Raw genomic sequence first — 25,325 nt, forward strand, 5'->3', positions numbered from 1 at the left:
TGTGAGAGGTTGCCTGCATCTGGAATGGTGTCTGACTTGCTGTCTTTTCATCTGCAACTGAGTTACAGGTAAGTGAACATTCAGTTTCTATACTTATATTGACTTTTTTTTTGTTTTTCTTATTTTCAGGATGTCATGACCCACCTTACGCACCTTTTTACCTGAAAGTGGATCTGGCCAACAAGGTGCAATCCATCTTCAGCTGTGATAGGTTGTCTGCATCTGGAACAGTGTCTGGCAAGCTTGCAATTAATCTGCAACTGTGTTGACTTTCTTTTTTGTCTTTCCTATTTTCAGGATCTCATGACCCACCTGACGCACCTTTTTACCTGAAAGTGGATCTGGCCAACAAGGGGCAATCCATCTTCAGCTGTGAGTAGTTGTCTGCATCTGGAACGGTGTCTGGCTGGCTTGCAATTAATCTGCAACTGTATAAAAGATACGTGTTAATTCGTTTCTTAAACATATTGTTTTCGTTTTCTGGATCAGTGTCTGGCTGTCTTGCAATTAATCTGCAACTGTGTTGACTTTCTTTTTTGTCTTTCTTATTTTCAGGATCTCATGACCCACCTGACGCACCTTTTTACCTGAAAGTGGATCTTGCAATTAATCTGCAACTGTGTAAAAGATATGTGTTAATTCGTTTTTTATACATATTGATTTCTTTTTTCTGGATCAGTGTCTGGCTGGATTGCAATTAATCTGCAACTGTGTAACAGGTATCTGTTAATTCGTTTTTTATACATATATTGATTTTCATTTTTTTTTGTCACACAGGATCCCATCACGCACCTTTTTACCTGAAAGTGGATCTGGCCAACAAGGTGCAATCCATCTTCAGCTGCGAGTGGTTGTCTGCATCTAGAACGGTGTCTGGCTGGCTTGCAATTAATCTGCAACTGTGTTGACTTTCTTTTTTGTCTTTCTTATTTTCAGGATCTCATGACCCACCTGATGCATCTTTTTACCTGAAAGTGGATCTTGCAATTAATCTGCAACTGTGTAACAGGTACGTGTTAATTTGGTTTTTATACATATATTGATTTTCTTCTTTCTTGTCACACAGGATCTCATGACGCACCTTTTTTGTTTTTCTTATTTTCAGGATGTCATGACCCAACTGACGCACCTTTTTACCTGAAAGTGGATCTGGCCAACAAGGGGCAATCCATCTTCAGCTGTGAGTGGTTGTCTGCATCTGGAACGGTGTCTGGCTGGCTTGCAATTAATCTGCAAGTGTGTAAAAGATACGTGTTAATTCGTTTTTTATACATATTGATTTCTTTTTTCTGGATCAGTGTCTGGCTGGCTTGCAATTAATCTGCAACTGTGTTGACTTTCTTTTTTGTCTTTCTTATTTTCAGGATGTCATGACCCACCTGATGCAACTTTTTACCTGAAAGTGGATCTAGCAATTAATCTGCAACTGTGTAACAGGTACGTGTTAATTCGGTTTTTATACATATATTGATTTTCTTTTTTCTTATTACACAGGATCTCATGACGCACCTTTTTACCTGAAAGTGGACCTGGCCAACAAGGGGCAATCCATCTTCAGCTACGAGTAGTTGTCTGCATCTGGAACGGTGTCTGGCTGGCTTGCAATTAATCTGCAACTGTGTAACAGGTGCGTGTTATTTCGGTTTTTATACATATATTGATTTTGCTTTTTTATTGTCACACAGGATCTCATCATGCATGTTTTTACCTGAAAGTGGATCTGGCCAACAAGGGGCAATCCATGTCCAGCTGTGAGAGGTTGCCTGCATCTGGAATGGTGTCTGACTGGCTTTCTTTTCATCTGCAACGGAGTTACAGGTAAGTGGACATTCAGTTTCTATACTTATATTGACTTTCTTTTTTCTCTTTCTTATTTTCAGGATGTCATGACCCACCTGACGCACCTTTTTACCTGAAAGTGGATCTGGCCAACAAGGGGCAATCCATCTTCAGCTGTGAGTGGTTGTCTGCATCTGGAACGGTGTCTGGCTGGCTTGCAATTAATCTTCAACTGTGTAACAGGTACGTGTTAATTCGGTTTTATACATATATTGATTTTCTTTTTGTTTGTCACACAGGATCCCATCACGCACCTTTTTACCTGAAAGTGGATCTGGCCAACAAGGTGCAATCCATCTTCAGCTATGATAGGTTGTCTGCATCTGGAACAGTGTCTGGCTGGCTTGCAATTAATCTGCAACTGTGTTGACTTTCTTTTTTGTCTTTCTTATTTTCAGGATCTCATGACCCACCTGACGCATCTTTTTACCTGAAAATGGATCTTGCAATTAATCTGCAACTGTGTAACAGGTATGTGTTAATTCGGTTTTTATACATTTATTGATTTTCTTTTTTCTTGTTACACAGGATCTCATGACGCACCTTTTTACCTGAAAGTGGATCTGGCCAACAAGGGGCAATACATCTTCAGCTGTTAGTGGTTGTCTGCATCTGGAACGGTGTCTGGCTAGTTTGCAATTAATCTGCAACTGTGTAAAAGATACATGTTAATTTGTTTTTTATACATATTGATTTCTTTTTTTCTGGATCAGTGTCTGGCTGGTTTGCAATTAATCTGCAACTGTGTAAAAGATATGTGTTAATTTGTTTTTTATACAAATTGATTTTTTTTTTCTGGATCAGTGTCTGTCTGGATTGCAATTAATCTGCAACTGTGTAACAGGTACCTGTTAATTCGGTTTTTATACATATATTAATTTTCTTTTTTTTTTGTCACAGGATCCCACCACACACCTTTTTACCTGAAAGTGGATCTGGCCAACAAGGTGCAATCCATCTTCAGCTGTGATAGGTTGTCTGCATCTGGAACAGTGTCTGGCTGGCTTGCAATTAATCTGCAACTGTGTTGACTTTCTTTTTTGTTTTTCGTATTTTCAGGATGTCATGACCCACCTGACGCACCTTTTTACCTGAAAGTGGATCTGGCCAACAAGGGGCAATCCATCTTCAGCTGTGAGTGGTTGTCTGCATCTGGAACAGTGTCTGACTGGCTTTCTTTTCATCTGCAACTGAGTAACAGGTAAGTGAACATTCAGTTTCTATACTTATATTGACTTTCTTTTTTGTCTTTCTTATTTTCAGGATGTCATGACCCACCTGAGACACCTTTTTACCTGAAAGTGGATCTGGCCAACAAGCGGCAATCCATCTTCAGCTGTGAGTGGTTGTCTGCATCTGGAACGGTGTCTGGCTGGCTTGCAATTAATCTGCAACTGTGTAAAAGATATGTGTTAATTCGTTTTTTATACATATTGATTTCTTTTTTCTGGATCAGTGTCTGGCTGGCTTGCAATTAATCTGCAACTGTGTTGACTTTCTTTTTTGTCTTTCTTATTTTCAGGATCTCATGACCCACCTGACGCACCTTTTTACCTGAAAGTGGATCTTGCCATTAATCTGCAACTGTGTAACAGGTACGTGTTAATTTGTTTTTTATACATATATTGATTTTCTTTTTTCTTGTCACACAGGATCTCATGACGCACCTTTTTACCTGAAAGTGGATCTGGCCAACAAGGGGCTATCCATGTCCACCTGTGAGAGGTTGCCTTCATCTGGAATGGTGTCTGACTGGCTTTCTTTTCATCTGCAACTGAGTAACAGGTAAGTGAACATTCAGTTTCTATACTTATATTGACTTTCTTTTTTGTCTTTCTTATTTTCAGGATGTCATGACCCACCTGAGACACCTTTTTACCTGAAAGTGGATCTGGCCAACAAGGGGCAATCCATCTTCAGCTGTGAGTGGTTGTCTGCATCTGGAACGGTGTCTGGCTGGCTTGCAATTAATCTGCAACTGTGTAAAAGATATGTGTTAATTCGTTTTTTATACATATTGATTTCTTTTTTCTGGATCAGTGTCTGGCTGGCTTGCAATTAATCTGCAACTGTGTTGACTTTCTTTTTTGTCTTTCTTATTTTCAGGATCTCATGACCCACCTGACGCATCTTTTTACCTGAAAATGGATCTTGCAATTAATCTGCAACTGTGTAACAGGTACGTGTTAATTCGGTTTTTATACATATATTGATTTTCTTTTTTATTGTCACACAGGATCTCATCATGCATCTTTTTACCTGAAAGTGGATCTGGCCAACAAGGGGCAATCCATGTCCAGCTGTGAGAGGTTGCCTGCATCTGGAATGGTGTCTGACTTGCTTTCTTTTTATCTGCAACGGAGTTACAGGTAAGTGGACATTCAGTTTCTATACTTATATTGACTTTCTTTTTTGTCTCTTTTATTTTCAGGATGTCATGACCCACCTGACGCACCTTTTTACCTGAAAGTGGATCTGGCCAACAAGGGGCAATCCATCTTCAGCTGTGAGTGGTTGTCTGCATCTGGAACGGTGTCTGGCTGGCTTGCAATTAATCTGCAACTGTGTAACAGGTACGTGTTAATTCGGTTTTTATACATATATTGATTTTCTTTTTGTTTGTCACACAGGATCCCATCACATACCTTTTTACCTGAAAGTGGATCTGGCCAACAAGGTGCAATCCATCTTCAGCTGTGATAGGTTGTCTGCATCTGGAACAGTGTCTGGCTGGCTTGCAATTAATCTGCAACTGTGTTGACTTTCTTTTTTGTCTTTCTTATTTTCAGGATCTCATGACCCACCTGATGCATCTTTTTACCTGAAAATGGATCTTGCAATTAATCTGCAACTGTGTAACAGGTACGTGTTAATTCGGTTTTTATACATATATTGATTTTCTGTTTTCTTGTTACACAGGATCTCTTGACGCACCTTTTTACCTGAAAGTGGATCTGGCCAACAAGGGGCAATACATCTTCAGCTGTTAGTGGTTGTCTGCATCTGGAACGGTGTCTGGCTGGTTTGCAATTAATCTGCAACTGTGTAAAAGATACATGTTAATTTGTTTTTTATACATATTGATTTCTTTTTTTCTGGATCAGTGTCTGGCTGGTTTGCAATTAATCTGCAACTGTGTAAAAGATATGTGTTAATTTGTTTTTTATACAAATTGATTTTTTTTTTCTGGATCAGTGTCTGTCTGGATTGCAATTAATCTGCAACTGTGTAACAGGTACCTGTTAATTCGGTTTTTATACATATATTAATTTTCTTTTTTTTTTTGTCACAGGATCCCACCACACACCTTTTTACCTGAAAGTGGATCTGGCCAACAAGGTGCAATCCATCTTCAGCTGTGATAGGTTGTCTGCATCTGGAACAGTGTCTGGCTGGCTTGCAATTAATCTGCAACTGTGTTGACTTTCTTTTTTGTCTTTCTTATTTTCAGGATCTCATTACCCACCTGACGCATCTTTTTCCCTGAAAGTGGATCTTGCAATTAATCTGCAACTGTGTAACAGGTATGTGTAAATTCGGTTTTTGTACATATATTGATTTTCTTTTTTATTGTCACATAGGATCCCATCATGCACCTTTTTACCTGAAAGTGGATCCGGCCAACAAGGGGCTATCCATGTCCAGCTGTGAGAGGTTGCCTGCATCTGGAACAGTGTCTGACTGGCTTTCTTTTCATCTGCAACTGAGTAACAGGTAAGTGAACATTCAGTTTCTATACTTATATTGACTTTCTTTTTTGTCTTTCTTATTTTCAGGATGTCATGACCCACCTGACACACCTTTTTACCTGAAAGTGGATCTGGCCAACAAGGGGCAATCCATCTTCAGCTGTGAGTGGTTGTCTGCATCTGTAACAGTGTCTGGCTGGCTTGAAATTAATCTGCAACTGTGTAACAGGTACGTGTTAATTCGGTTTTTATACATATATTGATTTTCTTTTTTTTTTATCACAGGATCCCACCACGCACCTTTTTACCTGGAAGTGGATCTGGCCAACAAGGTGCAATCCATCTTCAGCTGTGAGTGGTTGTCTGCTTCTGGAACGGGGTCTGGCTGGCTTGCAATTAATCTGCAACTGTGTAAAAGGTACGTGTTAATTCGGTTTTTATACATATATTGATTTTCTTTTTTTGTCTCACAGGATCCCATCACGCACCTTTTTACCTGAAAGTGGATCTGGCCAACAAGGTGCAATCCATCTTCAGCTGTGATAGGTTGTCTGCATCTGGAACGGTGTCTGGCTGGCTTGCAATTAATCTGCAACTGTGTTGACTTTCTTTTTTGTCTTTCTTATTTTCAGGATCTCATGACCCACCTGACGCATCTTTTTACCTGAAAATGGATCTTGCAATTAATCTGCAACTGTGTAACAGGTACGTGTTAATTCGGTTTTTATACATATATTGATTTTCTTTTTTCTTGTTACACAGGATCTCATGATGCACCTTTTTACCTGAAAGTGGATCTGGCCAACAAGGGGCAATACATCTTCAGCTGTTAGTGGTTGTCTGCATCTGGAACGGTGTCTGGCTGGTTTGCAATTAATCTGCAACTGTGTAAAAGATACATGTTAATTTGTTTTTTATACATATTGATTTCTTTTTTTCTGGATCAGTGTCTGGCTGGTTTGCAATTAATCTGCAACTGTGTAAAAGATATGTGTTAATTTGTTTTTTATACAAATTGATTTTTTTTTCTGGATCAGTGTCTGTCTGGATTGCAATTAATCTGCAACTGTGTAACAGGTACCTGTTAATTCGGTTTTTATACATATATTAATTTTCTTTTTTTTTTGTCACAGGATCCCACCACACACCTTTTTACCTGAAAGTGTATCTGGCCAACAAGGTGCAATCCATCTTCAGCTGTGATAGGTTGTCTGCATCTGGAACAGTGTCTGGCTGGCTTGCAATTAATCTGCAACTGTGTTGACTTTCTTTTTTGTCTTTCTTATTTTCAGGATGTCATGACCCACCTGACGCACCTTTTTACCTGAAAGTGGATCTGGCCAACAAGGGGCAATCCATCTTCAGCTGTGAGTGGTTGTCTGCATCTGGAACGGTGTCTGACTGGCTTTCTATGCATCGTCAACTGAGTAACAGTTAAGTGAACATTCAGTTTCTATACTTATATTGACTTTCTTTTTTGTCTTTCTTATTTTCAGGATGTCATGACCCACCTGAGACACCTTTTTACCTGAAAGTGGATCTGGCCAACAAGGGGCAATCCATCTTCAGCTGTGAGTGGTTGTCTGCATCTGGAACGGTGTCTGGCTGGCTTGCAATTAATCTGCAACTGTGTAAAAGATATGTGTTAATTCGTTTTTTATACATATTGATTTCTTTTTTCTGGATCAGTGTCTGGCTGGCTTGCAATTAATCTGCAACTGTGTAAAAGTTGCGTGTTAATTCGTTTTTTTTTACATAATTTCTTTTTTCTGGAACAGTGTCTGGATGGCTTGCAATTAATCTGCAACTGTGTTGACTTTCTTTTTTGACTTTCTTATTTTCAGGATCTCATGACCCACCTGACGCACCTTTTTACCTGAAAGTGGATCTGGCCAAAAAGGCGCAATCCATCTTCAGCTGCAAGTGGTTGTCTGCATCTGGAACGGCGTCTGGCTGGCTTGCAATTAATCTGCAACTGTGTTGACTTTCTTTTTTGTCTTTCTTATTTTCAGGATCTCATGACCCACCTGACGCACCTTTTTACCTGAAAGTGGATCTTGCAATTAATCTGCAACTCTGTAACAGGTACGTATTAATTCGGTTTTTATACATATATTGATTTTCTTTTTTTTTGTCACACAGGATCTCATCACGCATCTTTTTACCTGAAAGTGGATCTGGCCAACAAGGTGCAATCCATCTTCAGCTGTGATAGGTTGCCTGCATTTGGACTGGCTTTCTTTTCATCTGCAACTTAGTTACAGGTAAGTGAACATTCAGTTTCTATACTTATATTGACTTTCTTTTTTGTCTTTCTTATTTTCAGGATGTCATGACCCACCTGAAACAACTTTTAACCTAAAAGTGGATCTGGCCAACAAGGGGCAATCCATCTTCAGCTGCGAGTGGTTATCTGCATCTGGAACGGTGTCTGGCTGGCTTGCAATTAATCTGCAACTGTGTAACAGGTACGTGTTTATTCGGTTTTTATACATATATTGTTTTTTTTTTTTTTCTCACACAGGATCCCATCACACACCTTTTTACCTGAAAGTGGATCTGGCCAACAAGGTGCAATCCATCTTCAGCTGTGATAGGTTGTCTGCATCTGGAACAGTGTCTGGCTTGCTTGCAATTAATCTGCAACTGTGTTGACTTTCTTTTTTGCCTTTCTTATTTTCAGGATCTCATGACCCACCTGACGCACCTTTTTACCTGAAAGTGGATCTGGCCAACAAGGGGCAATCCATCTTCAGCTGCGAGTGGTTGTCTGCATCTGGAACGGTATCTGGCTGGCTTGCAATTAATCTGCAACTGTGTAACAGGTACGTGTTAATTTGGTTTTTATACATGTATTGATTTTCTTTTTTTTGTCACACAGGATCCCATCATGCACCTTTTTACCTGAAAGTGGATCTGGCCAACAAGGGGCAATCCATCTTCAGCTGCGAGTGGTTGTCTGCATCTGGAACGGTATCTGGCTGGCTTGCAATTAATCTGCAACTGTGTAACAGGTACGTGTTAATTTGGTTTTTATACATGTATTGATTTTCTTTTTTTTGTCACACAGGATCCCAGCATGCACCTTTTTACCTGAAAGTGGATCTGGCCAACAAGGGACAATCCATCTTCAGCTGTGAGTGGTTGTCTGCTTCTGGAACGGGGTCTGGCTGGCTTGCAATTAATCTGCAACTGTGTAAAAGGTACGTGTTAATTCGGTTTTTATACATATATTGATTTTCTTTTTTTGTCACACAGGATCCCACCACGCACCTTTTTACCTGAAAGTGGATCTGGCCAACAAGGTGCAATCCATCTTCAGCTGTGATAGGTTGTCTGCATCTGTAACAGTGTCTGGCTGGCTTGCAATTAATCTGCAACTGTGTTGACTTTCTTTTTTGTCTTTCTTATTTTCAGGATCTCATGACCCACCTGACGCATCTTTTTACCTGAAAGAGGATCTTGCAATTAATCTGCAATTGTGTAACAGATACGTGTTAATTCGGTTTTTATACATATATTGATTTTCTTTTTTATTGTCACATAGGATCCCATCACGCACCTTTTTACCTGAAAGTGGATCCGGCCAACAAGGGGCTATCCATGTCCAGCTGTGAGAGGTTGCCTGCATCTGGAACAGTGTCTGGCTTGCTTGCAATTGATCTGCAACTGTGTTGACTTTCTTTTTTGCCTTTCTTATTTTCAGGATCTCATGACCCACCTGACGCACCTTTTTACCTGAAAGTGGATCTGGCCAACAAGGGGCAATCCATCTTCAGCTGCGAGTGGTTGTCTGCATCTGGAACGGTATCTGGCTGGCTTGCAATTAATCTGCAACTGTGTAACAGGTACGTGTTAATTTGGTTTTTATACATGTATTGATTTTCTTTTTTTTGTCACACAGGATCCCATCATGCACCTTTTTACCTGAAAGTGGATCTGGCCAACAAGGGGCAATCCATCTTCAGCTGCGAGTGGTTGTCTGCATCTGGAACGGTATCTGGCTGGCTTGCAATTAATCTGCAACTGTGTAACAGGTACATGTTAATTTGGTTTTTATACATGTATTGATTTTCTTTTTTTTGTCACACAGGATCCCATCATGCACCTTTTTACCTGAAAGTGGATCTGGCCAACAAGGGACAATCCATCTTCAGCTGTGAGTGGTTGTCTGCTTCTGGAACGGGGTCTGGCTGGCTTGCAATTAATCTGCAACTGTGTAAAAGGTACGTGTTAATTCGGTTTTTATACATATATTGATTTTCTTTTTTTGTCACACAGGATCCCATCACGCACCTTTTTACCTGAAAGTGGATCTGGCCAACAAGGTGCAATCCATCTTCAGCTGTGATAGGTTGTCTGCATCTGGAACAGTGTCTGGCTGGCTTGCAATTAATCTGCAACTGTGTTGACTTTCTTTTTTGTCTTTCTTATTTTCAGGATCTCATGACCCACCTGACGTACCTTTTTACCTGAAAGTGGATCTTGCAATTAATCTGCAACTGTGTAACAGGTACGTATTAATTCGGTTTTTATACATATATTGATTTTCTTTTTTTTTGTCACACAGAATCTCATCACGCATCTTTTTACCTGAAAGTGGATCTGTCCAACAAGGTGCAATCCATCTTCAGCTGTGATAGGTAGCCTGCATTTGGACTGGCTTTCTTTTCATCTGCAACTGAGTTACAGGTAAGTGAACATTCAGTTTCTATACTTATATTGACTTTCTTTTTTGTTTTTCTTATTTTCAGGATGTCATGACCCACCTGACGCACCTTTTTATCTGAAAGTGGATCTGGCCAACAAGGGGCAATCCATCTTCAGCTGTGAGTGGTTGTCTGCATCTGGAACAGTTTCTGGCTGGCTTGCAATTAATCTGCAACTGTGTAAAAGATACGTGTTAATTCGTTTTTTTATACATATAGATTTTTTTTTCGGGATCAGTGTCTGGCTGGCTTGCAATTAATCTGCAACTGTGTTGACTTTCTTTTTTATCTTTCTTATTTTCAGGATCTCATGACCCACCTGATGCACCTTTTTACCTGAAAGTGGATCTGGCCAACAAGGGGCAATCCATCTTCAGCTGTGAGTTGTTAACAGTGTCTGGCTGGCTTGCAATTAATCTGCAACTGAGTAACGGGTAAGTGAACATTCGGTTTCTATACATATATTGACTTTCTTATTCGTATTTCTTATTTTCAGGATCTCATGACCCAGCTTTTTACCTGAAAGTGGTTCTGGCCAACAAGGGGCAATCCATCTTCAGCTGTGAGTGGTTGTCTCCATCTGGAATGGTGTCTGGCTGGCTTGCAATTAATCTGCAACTGTGTAAAAGATATGTGTTAATTCGTTTTTTAAACATATTGATTTCTTTTTTTTGGATCAGTGTCTGGCTGGCTTGCAATTAATCTGCAACTGTGTTGACTTTCTTTTTTGTCTTTCTTATTTTCAGGATCTCATGACCCACCTGACGCACCTTTTTACCTGAAAGTGGATCTTGCAATTAATCTGCAACTGTGTAACAGGTACGTGTTAATTAGATTTTCATACATATATTGATTTTCTTTTTTCTTGTCACACAGGATCTCATGAGGCACCTTTTTACCTGAAAGTGGATCTGGCCAACAAGGGGCAATCCATCTTCAGCTGCGAGTGGTTGTCTGCATCTGGAACGGTTTCTGGCTGGCTTGCAATGAATCTGCAACTGTGTCACAGGTACGTGTTAATTCGGTATTTATACATATATTGATTTCTTTTTTCTTGTCACACAGGATCTCATGACACACCTTTTTACCTGAAAGTGGATCTGGCCAACAAGGGGCAATCCATCTTCAGCTGCGAGAGGTTGCCTGCATCTGGAATGGTGTCTGACTGGCTTTCTTTTCATCTGCAACTTAGTTACAGGTAAGTGAACATTCAGTTTCTATACTTATATTGACTTTCTTTTTTGTTTTTCTTATTTTCAGGATGTCATGACCCACCTGACGCACCTTTTTACCTGAAAGTGGATCTGGCCAACAAGGGGCAATCCATCTTCAGCTGTGAGTGGTTGTCTGCATCTGGAACAGTTTCTGGCTGGCTTGCAATTAATCTGCAACTGTGTAAAAGATACGTGTTAATTCGTTTTTTTATACATATAGATTTTTTTTTTCGGGATCAGTGTCTGGCTGGCTTGCAATTAATCTGCAACTGTGTTGACTTTCTTTTATATCTTTCTTATTTTCAGGATCTCATGACCCACCTGATGCACCTTTTTACCTGAAAGTGGATCTGGCCAACAAGGGGCAATCCATCTTCAGCTGTGAGTTGTTAACAGTGTCTGGCTGGCTTGCAATTAATCTGCAACTGAGTAACGGGTAAGTGAACTTTCGGTTTCTATACATATATTGACTTTCTTATTCGTATTTCTTATTTTCAGGATCTCATGACCCAGCTTTTTACCTGAAAGTGGTTCTGGCCAACAAGGGGCAATCCATCTTCAGCTGTGAGTGGTTGTCTCCATCTGGAATGGTGTCTGACTGGCTTGCAATTAATCTGCAACTGTGTAACAGGTACGTGTTAATTCAGTTTTTATACATATATTGATTTTCTTTTTTTTCGTCACACAGGATCCCATCACGCACCTTTTTACCTGAAAGTGGATCCGGCCAACAAGGGGCTATCCATGTCCAGCTGTGAGAGATTGCCTGCATCTGGAATGGTGTCTGACTGGCTTTCTTTTCATCTGCAACTTAGTTACAGGTAAGTGAACATTCAGTTTCTATACTTATATTGACTTTCTTTTTTGTTTTTCTTATTTTCAGGATGTCATGACCCACCTGACGCACCTTTTTATCTGAAAGTGGATCTGGCCAACAAGGGGCAATCCATCTTCAGCTGTGAGTGGTTGTCTGCATCTGGAACAGTTTCTGGCTGGCTTGCAATTAATCTGCAACTGTGTAAAAGATACGTGTTAATTCGTTTTTTTATACATATAGATTTTTTTTTTCGGGATCAGTGTCTGGCTGGCTTGCAATTAATCTGCAACTGTGTTGACTTTCTTTTTTATCTTTCTTATTTTCAGGATCTCATGACCCACCTGATGCACCTTTTTACCTGAAAGTGGATCTGGCCAACAAGGGGCAATCCATCTTCAGCTGTGAGTTGTTAACAGTGTCTGGCTGGCTTGCAATTAATCTGCAACTGAGTAACGGGTAAGTGAACATTCGGTTTCTATACATATATTGACTTTCTTATTCGTATTTCTTATTTTCAGGATCTCATGACCCAGCTTTTTACCTGAAAGTGGTTCTGGCCAACAAGGGGCAATCCATCTTCAGCTGTGAGTGGTTGTCTCCATCTGGAATGGTGTCTGGCTGGCTTGCAATTAATCTGCAACTGTGTAAAAGATATGTGTTAATTCGTTTTTTAAACATATTGATTTCTTTTTTTTGGATCAGTGTCTGGCTGGCTTGCAATTAATCTGCAACTGTGTTGACTTTCTTTTTTGTCTTTCTTATTTTCAGGATCTCATGACCCACCTGACGCACCTTTTTACCTGAAAGTGGATCTTGCAATTAATCTGCAACTGTGTAACAGGTACGTGTTAATTAGATTTTCATACATATATTGATTTTCTTTTTTCTTGTCACACAGGATCTCATGAGGCACCTTTTTACCTGAAAGTGGATCTGGCCAACAAGGGGCAATCCATCTTCAGCTGCGAGTGGTTGTCTGCATCTGGAACGGTTTCTGGCTGGCTTGCAATGAATCTGCAACTGTGTCACAGGTACGTGTTAATTCGGTATTTATACATATATTGATTTCTTTTTTCTTGTCACACAGGATCTCATGACACACCTTTTTACCTGAAAGTGGATCTGGCCAACAAGGGGCAATCCATCTTCAGCTGCGAGTGGTTGTCTGCATCTGGAACGGTGTCTGGCTGGCTTGCAATTAATCTGCAACTGTGTAACAGGTACGTGTTAATTCGATTTTTATACATATATTGATTTTCTTTTTTTTCGTCACACAGGATCCCATCACGCACCTTTTTACCTGAAAGTGGATCCGGCCAACAAGGGGCTATCCATGTCCAGCTGTGAGAGGTTGCCTGCATCTGGAATGGTGTCTGACTGGCTTTCTTTTCATCTGCAACTTAGTTACAGGTAAGTGAACATTCAGTTTCTATACTTATATTGACTTTCTTTTTTGTTTTTCTTATTTTCAGGATGTCATGACCCACCTGACGCACCTTTTTACCTGAAAGTGGATCTGGCCAACAAGGGGCAATCCATCTTCAGCTGTGAGTGGTTGTCTGCATCTGGAACAGTTTCTGGCTGGCTTGCAATTAATCTGCAACTGTGTAAAAGATACGTGTTAATTCGTTTTTTTATACATATAGATTTTTTTTTTCGGGATCAGTGTCTGGCTGGCTTGCAATTAATCTGCAACTGTGTTGACTTTCTTTTATATCTTTCTTATTTTCAGGATCTCATGACCCACCTGATGCACCTTTTTACCTGAAAGTGGATCTGGCCAACAAGGGGCAATCCATCTTCAGCTGTGAGTTGTTAACAGTGTCTGGCTGGCTTGCAATTAATCTGCAACTGAGTAACGGGTAAGTGAACTTTCGGTTTCTATACATATATTGACTTTCTTATTCGTATTTCTTATTTTCAGGATCTCATGACCCAGCTTTTTACCTGAAAGTGGTTCTGGCCAACAAGGGGCAATCCATCTTCAGCTGTGAGTGGTTGTCTCCATCTGGAATGGTGTCTGACTGGCTTGCAATTAATCTGCAACTGTGTAACAGGTACGTGTTAATTCAGTTTTTATACATATATTGATTTTCTTTTTTGTCACACAGAATCCCATGACCCACCTTTTTGCCTCAAAGTTGTTCCTATGCAGTTGCTAGGTAGTTACTATGGTGTTCCAGGTTGTTACCATGGATTTTGTAGGTGGTTGCTATGGTGTCAGAAGTGGTTGCTATGTTTTTGCTAGATGTTGCTAGGCGGTTGCCAGGATGTCACAAGCAGTTTCTATGATTTCACTAGGTGGTTGCTATAGTGTCCCTAAGTGGTTGCTAGGTGGTTGATATACTGTTGCTAGGTGCTTGCTATGGTGTCCCAGGTGGTTGCTATGGATTTTGTTTGTGGTTGCTATGGTGTTGCAAGTGGTTGCAATGGTGTCCCTAAGTGATTGCAAGGTGGTTGCTACGCTGGCATTGGTTGGTTGCTATGGTGTCGCCAGATGGTTGATAGGATGTTGCTAGGTGGTTGCAATGGTGTTGCTCTGGAGTCACTAGGTGGTTGCCTGGCCGGAACCCAGGCCGAAGTCTTGAACCAAGCCAGGACCCAGACCGAAGCCTGGAACCAAGCTGGGACCCAGACCGAAGCCTGGAACCAAGCCTTGACACAGGATGAAGTTAGGAACCAGGCAGGGACCCAAGCCGAAGCCAGGAACCAAGCCAGGACCGAAACAGAAGCCGGGACTGTGGGAAGAGCCGTGGAAGGGGCTGGGGCAGTGAGGCTGGAGCAATACAGCTCCGTGAACCAGGCAGATGCACCAGAGAAACCCACCTGCAACCGTGGTTCTGGGCATAATTGTTTAAGAGTAGTGCTTTGACCCCTTAAAATTGCACTGCTTCCCAAAATCTCGACGGTACAGCTGAGTATGAGTACAGCTCAGCTACAGCTCTGTTTACAGAAGACTCAGAGTCTCAGGTTAAGCTACTAAGAATAAGAGGAAGGTAGAAGAGACCACTGAAAAGGAATCGAGAGACAACTGTAAGGCAGACAGCAGTTCTCACCCTCTTGTTCATGAACAATTTCTGATGCTCAGCCAGCAGAGTTTTCCTCACTCCAAAGGTCATACTGCTCTCATACAGGGTCTGACAGCCAGCTTCAGTCAGACTCTCATCTCACACTCGTAGAAGCAGCATCCCCTCTTAGCACAGCTGACAGTGACCTGCCTGATCAGCTCATCTAAGGGAAAGACAATCAATGTGTAAGTGAGCAGTGTGCTCATATTGTATCTTACCAGGAGAATTCACCACTTATTTCAACATTTCTTTATTTCTGCACTCCAGTGGATTGATCAACTACATCTGCTTTCAGTGAGCAGTGAGCTGGACTTCACTACAGGAAACACTAAAGCTCAGCTCACTGGAGTCACTCAATCATTTAACCTTTTCATTTCTAACCACCTCCACTCTGCCTAAATCTGATTTACAGGATTTTCATTAATAAAAATTTTAGTTCTTTATTATACAATATTCATTTATTTATTGGTCTTTATTGTTATTATAATTTTAGTGACATGTATGACTTTAATTATTATTATTATTTAATATTTTTTTATATATATTAAAGTTACTTCAGTTAGTCTAGCTTAATGAAGGTTGATTGACTGACTGATCAATCACAGTTATTCACATTAGAAAGATGTTTCCTGCATTAGGTTCATGCTTTTAGCCTCTTTACATTCAGTTTAAACTAGATCAGTAAAAGCTTTTTTTAACCTGTTCATGGAGGAGAGGTGTATTCAGGGTGTTATCTGGCAGAACAGTGACTAAAGAAAGCCGTTGCAGCATTATCAGTATTACATGTTCATAGAAGAAAAGATGGAGATGGTAACACTGGTAATTTCAGTAGCAGCTAAAACTGCTACATGTTGAGCAGGTGAAGGAAGGTCATACCTTGGTGGCAGAATGGCATTAAGGATCTTCTGGGTTTCTCCTAAAGGTAGACTGTGGTTTCAGTGAAGGTGGGACGAGGAACTGCTGAGAATTTTAATATGAACACTTTTGAGATAAATTTCTGATTAGCACTGCTGAGAAATTTTATAATAACACTGCTGAGGTAAATTTAATATTAACACTATTGAGATAAAAATATGATTAGCATTGCTGAGAAATTTTATATTAACACGGCTGAGGTAAATTTATGATTAGCACTGCTGAGATGCATTTCTTATTTACACTGCTGAATTTTTTTTAGGATTAACACTGCTAAGGTACATTTATGATTAGCACTGCTGAGATACATTTAAGATTAGCACTGCTGAGATAAATGTAATATTAACACTGCTGAGATGAAAGTGATATCAACATTGCTGTGGTTAATGTATGATTAACACTGCTGAGAAAGTTATGATTATCACTGCTGACATAAAATTAAGATTAGCACTGCTATGGTACATGTATGAACATCACTGCTAAGATAAATTTAATACTAACACTGCTAAGAAATTTAATACTAACGCTGCTGAGAAATTTAATATTAACACTGCGGAGATAAATTTAGAATTATCACTGATGAGATAAATTTAAAATTAACACTGCTTAAATAAATGTAATATTAACATTGATGAGATAAATTTATGATTAGCACTGCAAAGATGCATTTAATATTAACATTGCTGAAATAAATTTGAGACCAACACTTCTGAGAAAAATTTAGAATTAGCACTGCTGAGATAAATTTAATATTAACACTGCTGAGATAATGTTATGATTATCAGTGATGAAAAATTTAATATTAACACTGCTGTGGTAAATTTAAAATGAACACTGCTGTGGTAAATTTAAGATTAACACTGCAGAGATAAATTTATGATTAGCACCGCTGAGATGAATTTAAGATTAACACTGCTGAGACAAATTTAAGATTAACACTGCTTAAATAAATGTCATATTAACATTGCTGAGATAAAATTAAGATTAGCACTGCTGAGGTGAATTTCTGATTAGCACTGCTGAGATGAATTTAACATTAACACTGCTGAGAAATGTATTTTTGTTAACACTTGAGATACAATTATGATTAGCATTGCTGAGAAATTTAGGATTAGCACTGCTGAAATAAATTTATTATTAACACTGCTGTGGTAAATGTATGATTATCACTGCTGAGAAAGTTATGATTATCACTGCTGACAAATTTAAGCTTAGGACTGCTGTGGTAAACGTATGATTATCACTGCTGAGATAAATTCATCTCAGCAGTGTTAATCTTAAATTCATCTCAGCAGTGTTATTATTACATTTAAGATTAGCTGTGCTGAGGTGAATTTAATATTAACATTTCTGAGAAAAATTTAATAAACACTATTGAGAAAATTATGATTAGCATTGCTGAGATAAATAAGATTTACACTGCTGTGGTTAATGTATGATTAGCACTGCTGAGATAAATTTAATATCAACACTGCTTAAATATATGTAAGATTAATACCGCTAAGGTACATTTAAGATTAGCAATGGTGAGATAATTGTAAAATTAACTCTTCTGAGATAAATTTATGATTAGCACTGCTGAGATACATTTAATATTAACATTGCTGAGAAATCTAGGATTAGCACTGCTGAGACAAATTTAGGATTAGCACTGCTAAGATAAATTTATGATTAGCATTGCTGAGGTAAATTTATGATTAGCATTGCTGAGGTAAATTTATGATCACTGCTCAGATGAATTTAATATTAACACTACTGAGACATTTAATATTAACACTATTGAGATAAAATTATGATTATCACTGCTGAGAAATTTAAGATTAACACTGCTGTGATAAATATAATATTAACACTGCAAAGAAATTTAATATAAACACTGCTTAAATAAATGTAAGATTAATACCGCTAAGGTACTTTTAAGATTAGCACTGGTAAGATAATTGTAATATTAACTCTTCTGAGATAAATTTATGATTAGCACTGCTGAGATACATTTAATATTAACATTGCTGAGATAAATTTATGATTAGCACTGCTGAGAAAGATTTAGGATTAACACTTCTAAAAAATGTATTAACACTTCTGAGATGAATTTAATAACACTGCTTAAATAAATGTAATATTAACATTGCTGAGATAAATTTAAGATTAACTTCTGAAATAAATTTAAGATTAGCACTGCTAAGATAAATTTATGATTAGCACTGCTTAAATGCATTTAATAACATTGCTGAAATACATTTAGGATGAACACTGCTGATTTTGGATTAGCACTGCTCAGATGAACTTAATATTAACACTGCTGAGAAATTTAATATTAACACTGATGAGATGAATGTAATATTAACACTACTGAGAAATGTATAATTAACACTGCTAAGATAAATGTATTTTTATTAACACTATTGAGATAAAATTATGATTAGCATTGCTGAGAAAATTAATATGAACACTGCTTAGGACTGCTGCGGTTAACGTATGATTTTTAAAATGTAATTTTCTGATGAACACTGCTGAGATTAATTTAATAATAACACTGCTGAGAAAATTATGATTATGATTGCTGAAATAAATTTAATAACACTGCTTAAATACATGTAATATTAACATGGCTGAGATAAATTTCAGATTAACAATGCTGAGATAAATTTAGGATTAACATTGTTGAGATAAATTTAGGATTAGCACTGCTGAGAAAAAAGTTGGATTAGCACTGCTAAGATACATTTATGATTAGCACTGCTGAGATAAAGTTATGATCACTGCTCAGATAAATTTAATATTAACACTGATGAGATTAATTTAATATTAACACTGCTGAGATTCGTTTATGACTAACCCTGCTGAGACAAATTTAATATTAACACTGCTTAAATAAATGTCATATTAACATTGCTAAGATAAAATTAAGATTAGCTCTGCTTAAGTGAATTTCTGATTAGCACTGCTGAGATTAATTTAATATTAATACTGCTTAAATAAATGTAAGATTAATACCACTAAGGTACATTTAAGATTAGCACTGCTGAGATGCATTTAATATTAACATTGCTGAAATACATTTCTCATTTACACTGCTGAGAAGGATTTAGGATTAACACTGCTGAGGTAAATTTATTTCTAACACTGCTTAAATAAATGTAATATTAACATTGCTGAGATAAATTTAAGATTAACACTGCTGAGATAAATTTAAGATTAACATTGCTGAGATAAATTCCAGATTAGCATTGCTGAGATAAATTTAGGATTATCACTGCTGAGATAAATGTAATACTAACATTGCAGAGATAAATTTAAGATTAACTTCTGAGAAATTTATGATTGGCACCGCGGAGATAAATTTATGATTGGCACTGCTGAAATACATTTATTATTAGCACTGCTGAGATACATTTAATTTTAGCACTGCTGAAGTAAATGTAAGATTAGCACTGCTGAAGTAAATGTAAGATTAGCACTGCTGAGGTAAATGTATGATTAGCACTGCTGAGATAAATGTAATATTAACACTTTTGAAATAAATTTAATATTTAACACTGCTGAGATAAATTTAATAACACTGCTGAGATAAATGTCAGATTAATATCGCTAAGGTACATTTAAGATTAGCGCTGGTGAGATAATTGCAATATTAACTCTTCTGAGATAAATTTATGATTAGCACTGCTGAGATAAATTTAATAACACCGCTTAAATAAATGTCATTTTAGCACTGCTGAGAAATTTCTGATCAACATAGTTGAGATAAATTCATGATTAACACTGCTGAGAAATTCTGGATTATCACTGCGGACATAAATTTAATATTAACACTGCTGACAAATTTAACATTAACACTACTGAGAATTTATGATTTACACTGCTGAGATAAATTTAGGATTAGCACTGCTGAGAAATTTAATATTAACACTGCTGACAAAGTTATGATTATCACTTCTGAGATAAATTTAATAGCACTGCTTAAATAAATGTAATATTAACATTGCTGAGATACATTTAAGATTAACACTGCTCAGATAAATTTCAGATTAGCACTGTTGAGAGAAATTTTGGATTGGCACTGCTGAGAAAAATGTAATATTAACATTGCTGAGGTAAACTTATGATTAGCACTGCTAAGATAAATTTAATATTAACACTGCTGAGAAATTTATGATTAGCGCTATTGAGATAAATTTATTATTTGAACTGCTGAGATAAACTTATGATTAGCACTGCTGAGGTAAATTTATGATCACTGCTCATATTAATTTTATATTAACACTGCTGAGATAAATTTATTATCAACACTGCTGAGATAAATTTAGGATTATGATTAGCACTATTGAGACATTTATTATTTGAACTGCTGAGATGAATTTAATAACAATGCTGAGATAAATGTAAGGTTAACACTGCTGCGGTAAATGTATGATTATCACTGCTGACATGAATTTAATATTAACACTGCTGAGAAATTTAATATTAACACTCTTGAGAAATTTATGAGTAGCACTGCTGAGATAAATTTAATATTAACACTGCTGAGGTAAATTTATGATCACTGTTGAGGTAAATGTCATATTAACACTGTTGAGATTAATTTAATATTAACATTGCTTAAATAAATGTCATAACATTGCTGAGATAAAATTAAGATTAGTTCTGCTGAGGTGAATTTTTGATTAGCACTGCTGAGAGAAATTTAGGATTAGCGCTGCTGAGAAAGTTATGATCACTGCTCAGATGAATTTAATATTAACACTGCTGAGATTAATTTTATATTAACATTGCTTAAATAAATGTCATATTAACATTGCTGAGATAAAATTATGATTAGCACTGCTGAGAGAAATTTAAGATGAACACTGCTGTGGTAAATGTATGATTAGCACTGCTGAGATAAATTTCATATTAATACTGCTTAAATAAATGTAAAATTAATACCGCTAAGGTACTTTTAAGATTAGCACTGGTGAGATAATTGTAATATTAAGTCTTCTGAGATAAATTTATGATAAGAACTGCTGAGAAAGATTTAGGATTAACACTGCTGAGGTAAATTTATTTCTAACATTGCTGAGATAAATGTCAGATTAGCACTATTGAAATAAATGTAATATATAGCACTGCTGAGATAAATTTATGATTAGCACTGCTGAGATGCATTTAATTTTAACACTGCTGTGGTAAATGTATAATTAGCCCTGCTGAGATCAATTTAAGATTAGCCCTGCTGAGATCAATTTAAGATTAGCACTGCTGAGATCAATTTAAGATTAGCACTGCTGAGGTAAATTTAGGATTAACACTGCTGAGTGGAGGGTGGAAAAGGGGTAAATTTAAGATTAGCACTGCTGAGATTAATTTAATATTAACACTGCTTAAATAAATGTAAGATTAATACCGCTAAGGTACATTTAAGATGGTGAGACGCATTTAATATTAACATTGCTGAGATAAATTTATGATTAGCACTGCTGAGAAAGTTATGATCACTGCTCAGATAAATTTAATATTAACACTGCTGAGATTAATTTATGATTAGCACTGCTAAGGTAAACTTATGATTAGCACTGCTAAGGTAAATTTATGATCACTGCTCAGATGAATTTAATATTAACACTGCTGAAATAAATCTATGATTAGCACTGCTGAGATCAAATTATGATTAGCACTGCTGGGATAAATTTAATATTAAAACTGCTTAAATAAATGTCAAATTAACATTGCTGAGAAAATTAAAATAAGCTCTGGTGAGGTAAATTTCTGATTAGCACTGCTGAGATGAATTTATTTTTATTAACACTATTGAGATAAAATTATGATTAGCATTGCTGAGAAAATTAATGATTAAATTAATATTAACATGGCTGAGAAATTTCAGATTAACACTGCTGAGATAAATTTAGGATTAGCACTGCTGAGGTAAATTTCTGATCAACACTGCTGAGGTAAATATAAGATTAGCACTGCTGAGAAAGTTATGATCACTGCTCAGATGAATTTAATATTAACACTGATTAGATTAATTTCAGATTAGCACTGCTGAGAAATATCAGATTAGCACTGCTGAGGTAAATTCATGATTAGCACTGCTGAGATGCATTTAATTTTAACACTGCTGTGGTAAATGTATGATTAGCACTGCTGAGAAATTTCAGATCAACACTGCGGAGATCAACTTATGATTAACACTGCTGGGATAAATGCATGATTAGCACTTCTGAGAGATGTAATAATACTGCTGAGACAAATTTATTATTAACACTGCTGAGATAAATTTCTCAGCAGTGCTAATCCTAAATTTCTCTCAGCAGTTCAAATAATAAATGTATCTCAATAGTGCTAATCATAATCCTAAAGGTATCTCAGCAGTGTTAATATTAAATTTCTCATCAGTTCAAATAATAAATGTATCTCAATAGTGCTAATCATAATCATAAATTTAGGATTAGCACTATTGAGATACATTTATTACTGGAACTGCTGAGATTAATGTAAGATTATTAACACTGCTGGGTCAGGACTGGTTAGGACAATGACGGGTGAACACTCGCGGTGCGATGCAAGACTTTATTAAACCAAACAGGGGAAACAAGAATGCAGCAATAACAAGAAAGAATGAATAAACCAAACAAACGAGACAAACTAACATGAGCTGAACCTGAAAGCCACCTGAGGGCTGGTTGGGAGTCAGGGAGTCAGGCGAGATAGTGAAGGACAGATCAGACGGAGCACCGCGCTCGGATTAGCCGAATCCTCAAGACCCCCAACCTGCAGACCCTGAAGAGATCTACTCCTGAAGGAGGACAGACTCTCATCCAAAGTCCTCGAGAGAAAACACCATAGACGACCACGAACCACATGAATATGAAGACACCCAGACAGCTTGAAGTAGCAAGTATAATTCTCGGAGAGGAGGAGCTCGCTTTAGCTCCGTATAAACCCCCCAGCTCCCAGGTGACCCTAATCACAACACATTACACACGATAATGAAGCCCACCTGGACTAGACAGAAAACATGGAGTCCTACATAAATGACTGTCAACATAAAAGTCCTGGACCTTGAAGCCTGTGGACCTGACAAAGCACTGCTGAGATTTATTTAATATTAATACTGCTGAGATATATTTAATATTAACACTGCTGAGAAGAAAAAATAATATTAACACTACTGAGATAAATTTAATATTAATATTGCTGAGATATATTTAATATTAACACTGCTGAGATAAAATTAATATTAACACTGCTGAGATATATTTAATATTAACACTACTGAGATCAAATTAATATTAACACTGCTGAGATATATTTAATATTAACACTACTGAGATAAATGTAATATTAACACTGCTGAGATAAACGTAAGATTAAAGTAATTTTTCTGGAACGATCTTCTCCAGGAGGTCTATGAACTGATTAGCTTCCAGCAGATGGAGATGAAGCTCCAGCAAGCGGAACTGAATTTCCGGTCTGAAGCAGACAGGACTTATTTAGTGAAGGTAAAGGGAGCAGTGGGAGACAGTGGGAGTAGAAGTTCTGATTTACAGCTCTGTAGTTTTTAAAGGGTTTTTTTTCTGCTTCACTGTTTAATCATCTCATTTTAGCTCCACTTTTTAGCTCTTTACCTCTCTCCTTCTCTTGAGTTTGTGTGAATTATTGTTTATTATTGTAAGTCCATTGTTAATCCTCCTCCTCCTTCTACTAATAATAACACTAATAATAAAAGTGGAAATAGATAAGTATGAATTGCAGTTTGAAATCTAGAGGTGAAACATTAAGATGAAATATAATATAATATTTTTAATATAATAAAGTGCTGCTACTACTTTTTTTGCTATAATTTTTACAGGGATAAGGACAGATATTTGAAAGAGATTTACATTGTAAACAGGTCTGTATGTGTTATGATCTATATTTATAATATATTTTATTTGAGATTTCAGAATCTTAAATTTTGGAGCATCACTGTAAAGATTTGATTGCATTTAGCAACAAGGGCATTGGTGCGGTCAAAATATTGGATGATCATCACCCAACCTCATCCCCAACTGAAAGATTAAAGTTTCCCCAGCTCATCCCAAAAGTAATAGGCACCGTTTACCATTCACTGGCCACTGAATGTTATTAGTTGCACCATTTTCCATGTTTTCAGCTTACACTAATCGTACAGGATACTTTACATAATAAAGTATGCAGAGAAACAGGAGGACTACAATCATCTGTAATTCTAGAACTACAAAGTTCTCCTACAGTGGGGAGAAAAAAGTATTTAGTCAGTCACCAATTGTTCTCCCACTTAAAAAAAAATGAGAGGCGCCTGTAATTGACATCATAGGTAGACCTCAACTATGAGAGACAAAATGAGAAAAAAATTCTGAAAATCACATCACATAAAGAATTTATTAGACCCAGGGAATTGAAGTACACTGAGATGCTGGAGCTGTCGTCTCGCAGCTTACACGCGATCACTCAGGTTTGTTGACAGTGGAGCAGATGGGTGCTCCCGTGTCCGTGTTACCTTCTGGCTCTCTCCTTTTAATTAGGCTGTAATAGTCAGACCTGCCGGAGTCGTCAGACACAATCTGATACTGACCAACATTCTCTGCTCTCCATAAAATTCCTCTCCGAATGAACCCTCTCTTTTTACCCTCTCCGAGTAAATGGCCACCCGGCCCGACCTGCTGGAAGATTGCCCGTTAAGGTCCCCTCTACCTTCGTCAAACCAGCTGCCACCTACCGGTCCAACCAGCAGGCCCCCGACCCACCACCACCCATAGCAGACCAGCGGCTCACACACCTACCACTGCTACCTGTTTAGCGACCATGTTAAAAACATTTTTAACTATCTGTTGTATCTGGTTTGGTAATTTTTAGCATTAATGTTTAAATAGTTCTGGCCAGAGGAGGATGGGTCCCCCTTGTGAGTCTTGGTTCCTCCCAAGGTTTCTTCCTCCAGCTCTGAGGGAGTTTTTCCTTGCCACTGTTGCCGTTGGCTTGCTCATTGGGGGTCTTTGATTCGTTATTTCTTCTTTGTCTCTCTTTTATTAATCACTATTTATGTAAAGCTGCTTTGTGACGACAAC

The sequence above is a fragment of the Salminus brasiliensis genome, chromosome 11, assembly GCF_030463535.1.
Source record: "Salminus brasiliensis chromosome 11, fSalBra1.hap2, whole genome shotgun sequence".
NCBI lineage: Eukaryota > Metazoa > Chordata > Actinopteri > Characiformes > Bryconidae > Salminus > Salminus brasiliensis.